The following is a 12297-nucleotide window of genomic DNA, read 5'->3' as shown; positions in this document are numbered from 1 at the left end:
TGGCAGGGTTAGGTTAAGGGTTGGACTTGATGATCTTAAATGTCTTTTCCAACCTAAATGATTCTATGATTCTATCATTCTGTGTGTCAGTTGGACACAGATTGGACACAGCTGATCTCCTTGCAGAATTAATCCACTGACCGGGTGGCCTGGCTCTGTGCAGCCTGTGAGCACTCTGCTGCCCACTCTTCTGGTCCTACACTGTGGCAAAACTCACCTGGCTCAATGTAGATATCAATGTCTGAGGCAGACACCACAGGCCTTCTTTGCAAACAAGGGAGATCTGGGCCATGACCTTGGTGGTTTAGCTCCTCCTGAGGCAGGTCAGATGAACAGCATGCTAAAAGCACCCACCTCTTTGTGTCTGTAAAGAGGATCCAAGGGAGCTGCTCAGATATAGGCAGATATGTGGGAGTCATCCAGCTTCAGATGAGAGAAATACACCTTTTGGGGAAGAATGAATCCATGGGGAGCAGAGGATACTATCAGCATCCAAAGGGCTGTGAAGGTCTTGGGAACCGCAACAGCCTGTACTGAGGAAGACTTCAGGGCATGTGTGAATCTGCTCAAAGTCTGAGAGACCCAGAAACTTATCAGAGAGCTGCGTCAGCCTCTTTAACCTTCAAGGTCATTTAGCATAGCACTTAACGTGCATTGGACCTAGGAAAAGGAATAATTAATGTTTTCAGGAAAATTAATTTTCCCCGGAGCACTGAGCATTCAGGCACTAGCATTACTCTTCCTAACTATTATTGTTGCATTATCGTTTGCTGCTTTGTTTATCGGCTACAGTTATTCCTGACATTCTCAACTATAAAAAAAAAATGCAGGCAAAAATTTTATGTAGGCCACAAGGAGCTCAAATTAGAAAATACAGGAGAAAATAATTCATTTTCTTAGCTCACAGGAATTAGTGATCTGATCTACTTAGCTACTCATCAAGGTTCTTATGCATTAAAAAAAAAGCTAATAAGAATGTGCTACAAATAATAAAAGGCAAGTAGTGAAATTAGAACATTTTTCCAAGGCCTGCTTGAATGCCCTCTAAAGTCAGTGAAGTGAAATGGGAGTGTAGGGGCTTGAGTTGTGTTCGATACCAGGAGTGCTGAGCACACAGGCACTGCAATGTCAACTCCTTGTTCATTGTAAAAGATGGGAGATGAATTTATTGCTCAGGCCACAGTTTGTACAACTACGGGATACTTACTACAACAATAAGCTTTCATGTAAACATGAAATGCTTGCAGCGCTTTAGTTTTGCTACAGAAATGAAGCCATCATTTGTGGATACATAAAAGCCTGGAAAAAATTGCCAAAGGGCAACTATTACTGATCTTCATAAGAGAACACTTCAGGGGAGAAAACTGAGCTTCATGAGTATAGACAAGTGAAGATACATGGAAATTTTACTGTGGTCAAATCCTCCCCCTCCACCTTTTGATATTCTGCTTCAGGCACAATACTGACATTTCCATCAAATCGAAAGTTCTGGAAAATACGAGATACTGAATCACTGCATTTGGATCTGTTTTTTTTCAAAACTTGTTGATCTTCTGAAATTCAAATATTTCCTTCAGTTTATTGAACTAAGTCCAAGCACCTCTTCATTAGTCTAGTAATCCATTCAACGATTACATGCTTTTTAGGAGCAGTAGTCAGGGTGCCACCCGCTTTCTCTTTCTGGTAATGTTCCTTGCTTTTATTGTGTCTCTCAAAACCACAGTTACTATGTGATAATCAGTAAGCAGACCTTTGGCCAAAACTGGGAAAACTAGTTTTACTGTAGGTTTGCAATCTAACAGAAAACTCAGTACGTAGAAGGAGAAGGGCACCAAGAACTAAAGTACAACTTGAGAGGATATTATGGCACATTATGTGGACACAAATTAATTCTGAACTAGAAAAAAGATAAAATGCATTGGTTTTTAGAAAAAAAACCCACATTATTCCAAACATTATTTATTACTGAGAATAAGAGAGGTGGCAATAATAAGGGGAGATTGTATTTTCTATTCAAATAACTGGTGTAAAATGGAGAAACTCTCAGATCCTTGAACCTTTCTTCAGGTTCAAAAAAAAGCAAAAAAAAATCCAAGCTAGCTTAAGAAAAAGTCAGACCACACACCACCTATGTATCTATTTTACGTACCCAGATCACTTATGGCAAGAATCATAAAAGTCAGACCACACACCACCTATGTATCTATTTTACATACCCAGATCACTTATGGCAAGAAGAAAAAATTTGGCTTGGCTTTTACAAATAATATGCCCTTTTAAATTTCCCAATCATCTCCTGGGTCATTGCTTAAATAAGGAATCTGTCTTCTTCAGGAAAAAACAAGATACAGTTCATACAGATGAGAGGCTGTAAATCCCTTATCTGACTGAGCTGGGTTCATTCGCAGAAAGTGGCCGACTGTTTTCCTGAGCTCCCTGGTTCGTTATGCCCACACACTATCTCCAGTCTTCGTTAGTCTATGTGCCTCACTGGCCTTGAGCTTTACAATCGCCTTGTTCTGTGTTCAGTGCCGTCGTTGTCTGCAATTGGTACCACTGACCATAACTGCAAGAGAAATAAAAAATTACTCTAAATTAATAAATAATACATTGTTGAGATATTTGGGATACATTTTTTTAATTGATGAGTTCTTGTATGAATAACATCCTTGCTTCTAGAAGATTCCCTCATGTGCTTGTTCTTACTTCTAAGGATAACAAATAAATGATCCAGCAGAGGACCAAGAACCCTATTCTTGACCTGGAACCACACAGACGACTTCTGTATGCTGACAATTCATATATCCTTGAATGTGCTTAAAGGAATTGAGATTTCACTACAGGTTCTTCCTAGACAACTGAAGAACTCATAGAATCATAGAATGTTTTGGGTTGGAAGGGACCCCTAGAGGTCATCTAGTCCAACCCCCCTGCAGGAGCAGGGACACCGCTAACCAGATCAGGTTGCTCAGAGCCCCGTCCAACCTGGCCTGGAATGTTTCCAGGGATGGGGCCTCCACTACCTCTCTGGGCAACCCCTTCCAGTGTTTTACCACCCTCATTGTAAAGAATTTCTTCCTTATATCCAGTCTAAACCTACCTTGTTTTAGCTTAAAACCATTACCCCTTGTCCTGTCACAGCTGACCCTACTAAAAAGATTTTCCCCATCTTTCCTATAGGCCCCCTTTAGGTATTGAAAGGCTGTAATCAGGTCTCCCCGCAGCCTTCTCTTCTCCAGGCTGAACAAGCCCAACTCCCTCAGCCTGTCCTCATAGGAGAGGTGCTCCAGCCCTCGGATCATTTTTGTGGCCCTCCTCTGGACCCGCTCCAACACTTCCATGTCCTTCTTGTGCTGAGGGCTCCAGAGCTGGACGCAGGGCTCCAGGTGAGGTCTCACCAGAGCAGAGTAGAGGGGCAGAATTACTTCCTTTGACTCAGGTGAATTGACCTTGATTCAGGTGACAGTAGATTTGTGGATATATAAAGGGGTTAAAAAAAATCCAGAAAATTGTCAGAGGAAAAAGAATTTGGGAAGCCAGGGAGAAGTAAAGCAAAGTGGTGGGAAGGCAGCACTTTGCTGTTTCTGTCCAGGAAATGGCAGGAGTGAAATGGTGGACCTGGGAAGGACACATGAGTGGATTTACTAATGAGGAGCAGAGATTCTCAGAAATACTCAGATGTTCTGACTTCATTTGTCATTTGATCACAATCAAACCATTTGTAGGGACTGTTCAGCTCAAACAACATTGCTCCAGAAATCTGGCAAAGTTTTGATGAAAGCTTGTTTAGCTTCCTGCCAAGCCATTTCTCCAGGACTGTCACAGACCAAACACACAGAGTAAACTTACTGATAGATTGACTCAGATCTTGGAAAACAGACTCTCCTAAAAACCACAGATATTTTTGGGTCCAAAGATCTGAGGTCATCTCACAAAATCAGGCTTTTCAGATTCTGGAGGTTTTGTTCTGAATAAAAAAAAAAAAATACATTTTAAAACATTAAAATCCTCTTTAGAATAAAATTTCTCCACTAAACTCTGCACAGATCAATTTTATGGAAAACAATGAAGGCGGTTCTGGGACAGTTAACTTTTTGGCTTCTTTGTAAGAAATTCAAACATTCTAAGGGATAGTTTGGTATCCTCTCTTTGAAGGTTACAAGTAGGTCATACCAGTGCTTATTATTCCCATCTTCAGATGCTGCAGTTCTGACTTTCACTCTGTTCAGGGCTCTTCAGAGCCCTGCAAAGACCTAAAAACTGGCCAGTGCTTCAGCCAGAAATTAACACTGTGGTTCAAGCATAAGGGAGTAGGAAGGTGATGTGTGATCTGAGGATCACACTCAGATGCTTTAGGCAAAGGTTCCTGTATTTCCACATTCCCGTGACATCAGTGAGGCATCTCCTACATCTGCCTTCTCATCCTTCCCAAAATCAAGGTATCATTGTACCTCATGGTTTTTTCCATCATTTTCCCAGGGACCACGGGATTTCCTATACCCAAATTTCCTTTTTACCAACATGGGTCTGTCCTCTTTCCTCTCCACCTGCCCGCTTTGGGAAAACTGTTCTGTTAGCAAATAAAATGGGAAAAGGATTGTTCTGCAGCCTCGAGGGCAACCAGCACAGCAAGCTAGACTTGCTTGGCACTCAAAACAGGGCTGCATCCAAAGTGGCCATTGGGAAAAGCCATTGGGAATGGATAGTATGAACATCGATTACTGAATCAGATAGAGCCAGGACAGAGATCTGAGCCCTGGCACACGTCTGTCATCAAAACAGTCCCTCTTGGTGTTGTCACCAGTCAGCTAGCATTGCTCGAGTGTCACCTGGACACAAGTATTAGCCCTGGCCAGAAACATTCCCAACAGGAATCTTGGACATATTTTTTCTTGTTTGGAGGCAGAAAGTGTTTAACAGCAAGGCTGTGTCCAAAATGTGCCAGCTGGTGCTGCTTATTATAAGTATAGCCAGTGCAGACCCGTCCCCTCCAACATCTATCCCTGCCCTCTGCTGTGTGTTTTCTCCTGAGGGTCCTCCCATATCATCCATCCTGCTGTTCCCCAGAGCCTCAGGGCCCAGCCAGCCACTTTCACAGCCCTGTCCCCATCCTCTGCCATCCAGAGTTCATTCTGGCCTGGGTACTTTCCTTTCCCCTGTGTGCCAGAGACTATACCCACATTATCTCGTTCCCTTACATGTTTTGACTCCCCCTTCCTTCACAGCATCCTCTTTTTTCCCCTCTCTCTTTAAGATCCATCATTTAGGGTGCCAACACTTTGAATTGTTGGGAAACACTGACACTGAGACATTTTTTACACTGGGAAGTGTCAATATGTGCTGTCAACTGTTTCTATGTTATAGAGACCATGACAAGAGCTGGCTACTGACAGGATTTCAGCACGTCTGTCTAACACCCACATCTTCCTCCTCACTTCCTACACCTTGCCAGAATCATCAGGCTTCTGCTTAAATTAGATGCTCTCGGATATTCCACCTGGTCTCCATCTGCCAGGTCAGAAGGACGTTGGTATCCTATAAGTTCTTCACCATATCATCCAACCCCAGGTAGACAGCTCAGGCATCCCTTGGACATCTCTAATGCACTAGGCAACTATGTGCCTACAACTGAATTTGATCCCTAAAAGTTCCATTGACTACAGCGAGAGTTAAGGCAGCTCTTGTACCTGTAGACACTTACCTATGGACACCTGACCTTTGCTTTAGACTGAGCTGAATCATTCTATAGGTTCCTTCTGGTATATTAATAAGATAGAGAGGGTATGGTTCAGCTGTCAGCACAGGTGTCTGCTGTCTTCTGAGGTGTCTGAGGGAACCCTACTAGGCCATCAGCAGCCTCTCCAGGAGGGCTCAGATCTTCCCTAGGGCCTTTGTAATGTGCAGCCCTGTGCAGATGCCTTGGATAACCTTGGACATCACAAGTAGCACAAAACTTCTGTGCTTAGGCAGGTAAATCCTATTCCAGTGCACCTACAAACAGTTGCCTGTTGACACCTAAATTCAGATCTTTTATCTCAAAGAGAGTTACACCTTTGAGGTTTATGCTAAAACTACAAATCAAGCCTTTCAAATGCTTTGCAGAGCAGACTTTAAAGTGTTGCATCTTACATTTGCATTGGCTTTCACAGTGTCAACAGCCCAGCTCAGTTAAAACTTGTGGTTTCCAAAATAAACCCGTTTATATTACTAGCAAAGGAAAAATACTCTGCTATACTATGTAAATAAGTAGTTAAATTTTAAGCTTTGTCTTAACTCTACTGTCAGACAACCACTTAACTGTCCTGGATGTCAAAATATATATCTGAAATTCTATTAGGTAATTGTCATCCGTTTAAATATGCAGAATCATCTGCTTAAGTTTAAGTCAGTGGTAATTTGTTTTGTTGAGTCAGGAACCAAATATGTCATCTATTTAGGGCCAGATATTCCATATCCCATTTCCCTGTAGTCATTACTAATCACAAAGAAAAGGAAAGAAAAAGAGAAAGAGAAGAGAAGAGAAGAGAAGAGAAGAGAAGAGAAGAGAAGGAGCTTTTCTTCACTAGTAGGGCAGTGCAACACTGAAAAAAATTGTCGAGAGTTTGTGCAGTCTCCATCCTTGGAAGTTCTCAAGACTTACTTAGACAAAGACAACATATGATCTGATGCGGTGTGGGCAATGCTCCTTAGCCCTGAGTCAAAAGTTGGACTAGAGACTTCCAGGAGTCATTTCCAACCAATATCTCTATGATACTATGATCTATAGAAACCTAAACTTTCACATACAACTTCAGACTCTTGAAGAATAGAAGACAAATTTTGCCCTCAGATTTGAGCTAAGCTCCCACTGATGTTAATGAGAATTGTGAACATGTAGCTGAAGACAAGATTTTGGCCCCAAAATGAAGATTCAAATGATATATTTGAGACATACGTCAGATTTTTAGAAAGATTTTACCAGTGATATTTCTGCTGAAAAAGGTCAACTGACAGGCTTCTTGTTATTAATGATAATTTCAAATAGAAGAAATCCTTTAGTCTGAACTGAAAATGACATTATAGTGGGACTTGGAACCTGTGGCTAGATAATACAATACATCTTAATAGGGCTGCAGACCTTCCTGTGGGAAATGCTATCAAATCTTTAAAGCCGATTTATTGAAGGTAATTGCAGACAGCTTGAAAACATCCATGATCCTGTGTCCTGACATTGGCTTGTTAAGATTGTGCTATGACTTTGTGTCACTGTTCTTTCTTATTTTGGTCTTTCACTTTATCTGACTTTGGCTTTCATGTCATGTCTTATATATCACTTTGTCTCTTGTATCCCACCATTACCTCCTCCCTTTTTCTATTTCAGGTGTGACAGGATCTATTTGTTTTCTACAATGTGTGCCTGGCACATGCAACTAATGAACCACAGCTGTGGGGGTTTTTTTTGTTCTTTTGTTTTTTTCATGAAAAAACTTATTTTCCCTGTGAACTCTCTCCCATTTTACAGATTGGTTCTTAGGTAGGATCGTTGAGTTAGGCATTATGGATACTGTGAGTTTGGAGCCCATGGCACATTGTATAGTCTATTTCTTCTTTTCTTCTTAGACTCAGCATCCCAAATTCCTTGTCCCAATGCTTTCATTATGCTTTCAGTTAAGCTGACAAATGAATCAAAATCTTTCCATTCTCTTTATGAAATCATGTCTAGTTTCAATGTCTGTCTCTGTACAAAGTTGCCACATCATAGTTCAGTTCAGCTGATAGTGAGGACACCACGACGTTATAGTCAGGCTATTTCAGCTATTTATTCAGCAAGATGAAGGACCATGGTGAGTTTTTAAACTTTTGTGTTTGCCACCTGAGGAAACAAATATCTTAGAATGATACAAAAGCATTTTTGACAATTCCAAATTGTCAGGAGGAAGGGAGAAAATAAGAGACTCAACAAACAGAAAAGAGACAGAGTAGGCCAAGCAAGGAATATTTTTTTTTAATTATTTACAATAAATGAATGCTGTGTTTATTGTCCTGACCTATTGTCAAATTTTGTTTGAAAATACTGAAAATTTTTCCTCAAACGAAGTATCAATTCAGAGAGAGAGTCTGAGATGGAGGTGTAGTGCTTTTACCCTTTAATCATTTCTCTGTGAGAAGAAAGTCCCCAAAAGTAGCTGAGAGCCAGTCTCGGTTTCACTCTTTCTTTCACCTCTTCCCACACCTCATCCCAGAGTAGCGTGCTTAGGAAACTCCCTTTCAGTGTTGGGGGCATCAGCCCGCTCCCCTGAGACAAAGGGATCCCCTTCTGTTATAGGACTTCCCGCCTTCTGAAAGAGACCTCTAGTTATTGCATGGAAAAGAAATTTCTTTGTAAATGGTACTTAAATCTATCTTTTGACTGTTCCCACTTTACTTGAGTTAAAATGCTCAGTCAAGAATAAAAGCTTTATTTTGCTTTGTTTGATTTGGATTTTGTCAAGGATCGTAAAGTAAAAATGAGAACCATGAGCCACCATAACATTTCCACTCACCTGAAGGCAAATTCCTTCCTATGATAGACCAAGATGTGAATTCAGGAACTATGCTTTACTTTCCCCAGGATAAAAACAAATGTGACTTAATACAAGCCAAAAGATTCAAATGAAAGAAAAATTATACTGGATTTATCACTACTTAATCAGAAAATGCAGAATTGCATTCTTATGTCAATAGCTTGAGTTGTGTCAAAAAAAGCCTGAAAGATATTTCTGAAATCATGTTTAAATAGCAAAGTTGCAGGGAGAAAAAATAGGATTTTTATTTTCAAAACCTGAGGCATTTTCAAAATTGAGCAGTTTTACTTTTGCTTTGTCTCCCCTTTTTCACTAGCATGTAGAAGAAAATAATCGTCCCTAGGTTTGATGGGTAAAAGGAAGGTTTTGAGAACTGAAAGAGAAGATTACATTTTTTTCAATGCAATTTTCTTTTTTGAAAAAAAAAAAGGTAATATTTCTACAGAACACAATGAAAAATGCAAAGGTAGAAAATATTAAAGAAAAGCCCCTCAAGATGTATTTCTCATTGGTGGTTGATTAAAAAAATGGAGACATGGGAGATTTTAAAAAGTGTTATTTATTTATATGAATGCATACACATGTATTGTGAGTTAGCAGCAAATACATGATCTGGCATGCATCAAATAAAGAGCAAGCAATTAAACCCCTTCCACAACTTGGAAAATGTACCTCAAGCCCTCAAAAGAGCTAAAGAGTGATTACAAACAAGTGAAGGAAGGGCAGTCATAATATTTATGCTCCATTTTAGGTTGATCCATCTCAAAGCATAAATGAGGCATAAAAAAATCTCTCCACTAAGGACAAAGCTTCCTTGACCTCATTATTTGGCCAGGAAAGAACATTGAAGCTAAAATGCTCTGGTTATTAGGAAACATTTGCATTCTTCAAGAACTCTGGGTGGTAAAAAAAAAAAAAACCTTTGAGGAGTAGCTTAGGTGACCTTCGGATCTTACAACAATGGTACTAAGTGAACATGTACCCCTGACATCCAGAGTAGTGGCAGGCAATTACCTTGACTTGCAGAATTTCAGCAAATGCTACTTATATATTGTCTTCTTCCTTATATGCAACCACAGTTTTTCCCTAGTCTGCAGGAAATAGCTTGGAAGTGCAAAAAAGCATTTTGAAAATTATTTTAGCTGCATATTAGAGTGGCATTTTCTACATCCCCATGCTGCTGCCAGCATGGAAACTACACTTAATTAGACAAGTTGTGATCTTCAGCTTCAGCCCTGTAGCTGGTTAAGTGGAAGGGGCAAGTCCCATAATAAAGTGAACCTGGCTGGCTTTGTGGCGTGTAAACAGCTGGAGCACCTGGGAGCATCAGAAAACATTCAGAGAAAGATTGCAGAAGGTGATGTAAAATTACATCTCAAGGAGGAATCCATACAAGTAAAACTGACACTGTCAACTCCCTGACGAAAATAGAAACAATCAAACTTTATGTAATGCTGATGCCATATCATGACAGTGGAGAACAGACATATCTCTAAGTATTTTGAGATAATTTTGCAGCAAGAGGTTTATTTGTCTCAAAAGCTCTTACAACAGTTAACACGCTAAATAAAATCAGTAGCAGCATACAAGTAACCAAAAAGGGAAACAAAGGAAAACCTTGTAATTCTGAATTATGATAACATGCTTGCTCAATCATATCCTGTTGCCTTTGTTAGCTAAAGATGGATATTATGTGCTGAAAACAGAAGCAAGGTGTCTGAGCCACTGGAGGGAAAAAAAAAAATAGATAGGCATAAACAGTCTTTAGGAGAATATTGATGCCTAAGTCTCCTCTTCCCTAGAAGAGACTCATTTAGGATATGTTACTGTATTACCAGATTTCCAAAGCCCAACTACTTTTATACTGATTTTGTCTCTTGACGTTTTGCTTCCCAGTTAAAAGGAATATTTTTAATTTGATCAGACTTCTTCCTGCATTTGAAGAGGTACTTAGGAGCACCTTTTCCCTGATATACTTTTCCACATTACTATTATATGAATCCACCCCAGTACTTTTTTGTAGTATTTCAGACCATAGTTCAGTTTCAGGTTTATTTTTTTTCTAATTTGGCAAAAGTTGTCAGGGAGATATACCCAATCCCTCCTCCTGACCGTACCGCAGGGCTCAGTCCTGCTGCTGGGCTCAGGAGGACTGGGGCTGAGGCATCCTCCTGGCTACCAGGGCTGCCCCTGCCTCGGTGGATCGAGTGTCCTGGCATCTCCCTGTGGTGCCCTGGCCAGGCCTCGCTACATCGGCTGTTTCCCATCGCTTTCCAACAGTAATTGGTTTTTCAACTGAGCTTGGGTGGTTTATTATTTCCTAAAAATATATATGTTCCAATCAATTTAGAAGTGAATGAGGGGAGTGGGAAGTGCTACAGTCAGTGTTCCTTAGCAGGTAAGGCTGAATGTCCATAATGACTTCCTGTGGCCTTCTGGTCCGTGAATCGGCACAACTAGACTGGCTCGGACCCAGACCTGCGAGGTCCATCCCAATCGGTTCGGCAGCACCTGTCCTGCTGAGGGGGGAATCACAGAATCACAGAACGGCAAGGGTTGGAAGGGACCTCGGGAGATCATCTAGTCCAACCCTCCTGCTAAGGCAGTTATCTCAAATGAACCTAGAACAAATCAGAAAAAAGCATGTTCAAAAACATATTAGATGCATTACATTTTATTAGATTAGTAAACCTGGAAGCATTCAAGGCCAGGTTGGATGGGGCTCTGAGCAACCTGATCTGGTTAGCGGTGTCCCTGCTCACTGCAGGGGGGTTGGACTAGATGACCTCTAGGGGTCCCTTCCAACCCAAAACATTCTATGATTCTACGATTCTATGATTCTATCTCCCTTGAATACAGACTGAATTTATTAATTTAGATAAAAACAAGAATATCATGAGCACTTTACAAGGATAGTCAAAGAATACAGCATGCAACAAGGTCCTTTGGCTTCTACCAGTTTTTCTTCTTATCACTAAACTTCTTACAACTCCATAAAAGATCATCCTGGCCTGTTCAGCATGCCATAATACATACAAAAAGACAGCTGCACTATACCTTCCTATAATACAAGATACACAGATTTAAACCCACACCCTTGGTAACTCAATGGCTATCTGCCTTTGCAGCAGCACTGCATCATGTTAACTGGCATTACTGGAGCTCCAGAACAACTTATCACTCAGCCTGTTTCACTGCCCGTGTAGCCGAGGGGAGGAAAGCAGGAGGAAGCCTCACATCCCCTGTGCCCTGCCACCACAAAGCAATGATCTAGCTGCTGTGTCTGGAGGACTCCAGCAGCAGAGGGTCCCATGGAGCTGGAGCCTGCAACCATCAGCCCTCAGATCCCCTGGCATGGGAGAGACTGCCAGATGCCTGCATGGGAGCTCGGGGAACAGCAGCGGCTGGCATGGTGCCTCTCTCTCTTGTTACCCTTGGAGAAGAGCAGCAGCCCATGCCGCTCACTCACCAGGCTGAAGTACATTCCTGTATCTCTCAAGCTTTCGGCACTCCCACCATACCCCCCAAAATGACCAAATTTAGACAAAACCAATGTATTTGTAGTGCTTGGCCCTAGTGGAAGAGAAGCTCTGGGGCTCCCAGCCACCCTCCACCTCTAGCAATATTAATTTTCTTCCTCTCAGCAAGGACAAGATGGTCACTGGCACGGCCATTGCTCCTCACAAAATGTCCGCCATGGTGACTTGCCTTCACTGCAAAATGGCTGCTGGTAGCTTCTAGAAACTGCCAAGTT

This window comes from Egretta garzetta, unplaced genomic scaffold (assembly GCF_000687185.1).
Source record: "Egretta garzetta isolate BGI_Z169 unplaced genomic scaffold, ASM68718v1 scaffold235, whole genome shotgun sequence".
Taxonomy (NCBI): Eukaryota; Metazoa; Chordata; class Aves; order Pelecaniformes; family Ardeidae; genus Egretta; species Egretta garzetta.
The sequence above is the reverse complement of the archived record's forward strand: the minus strand, read 5'-3'. Positions refer to the sequence as shown.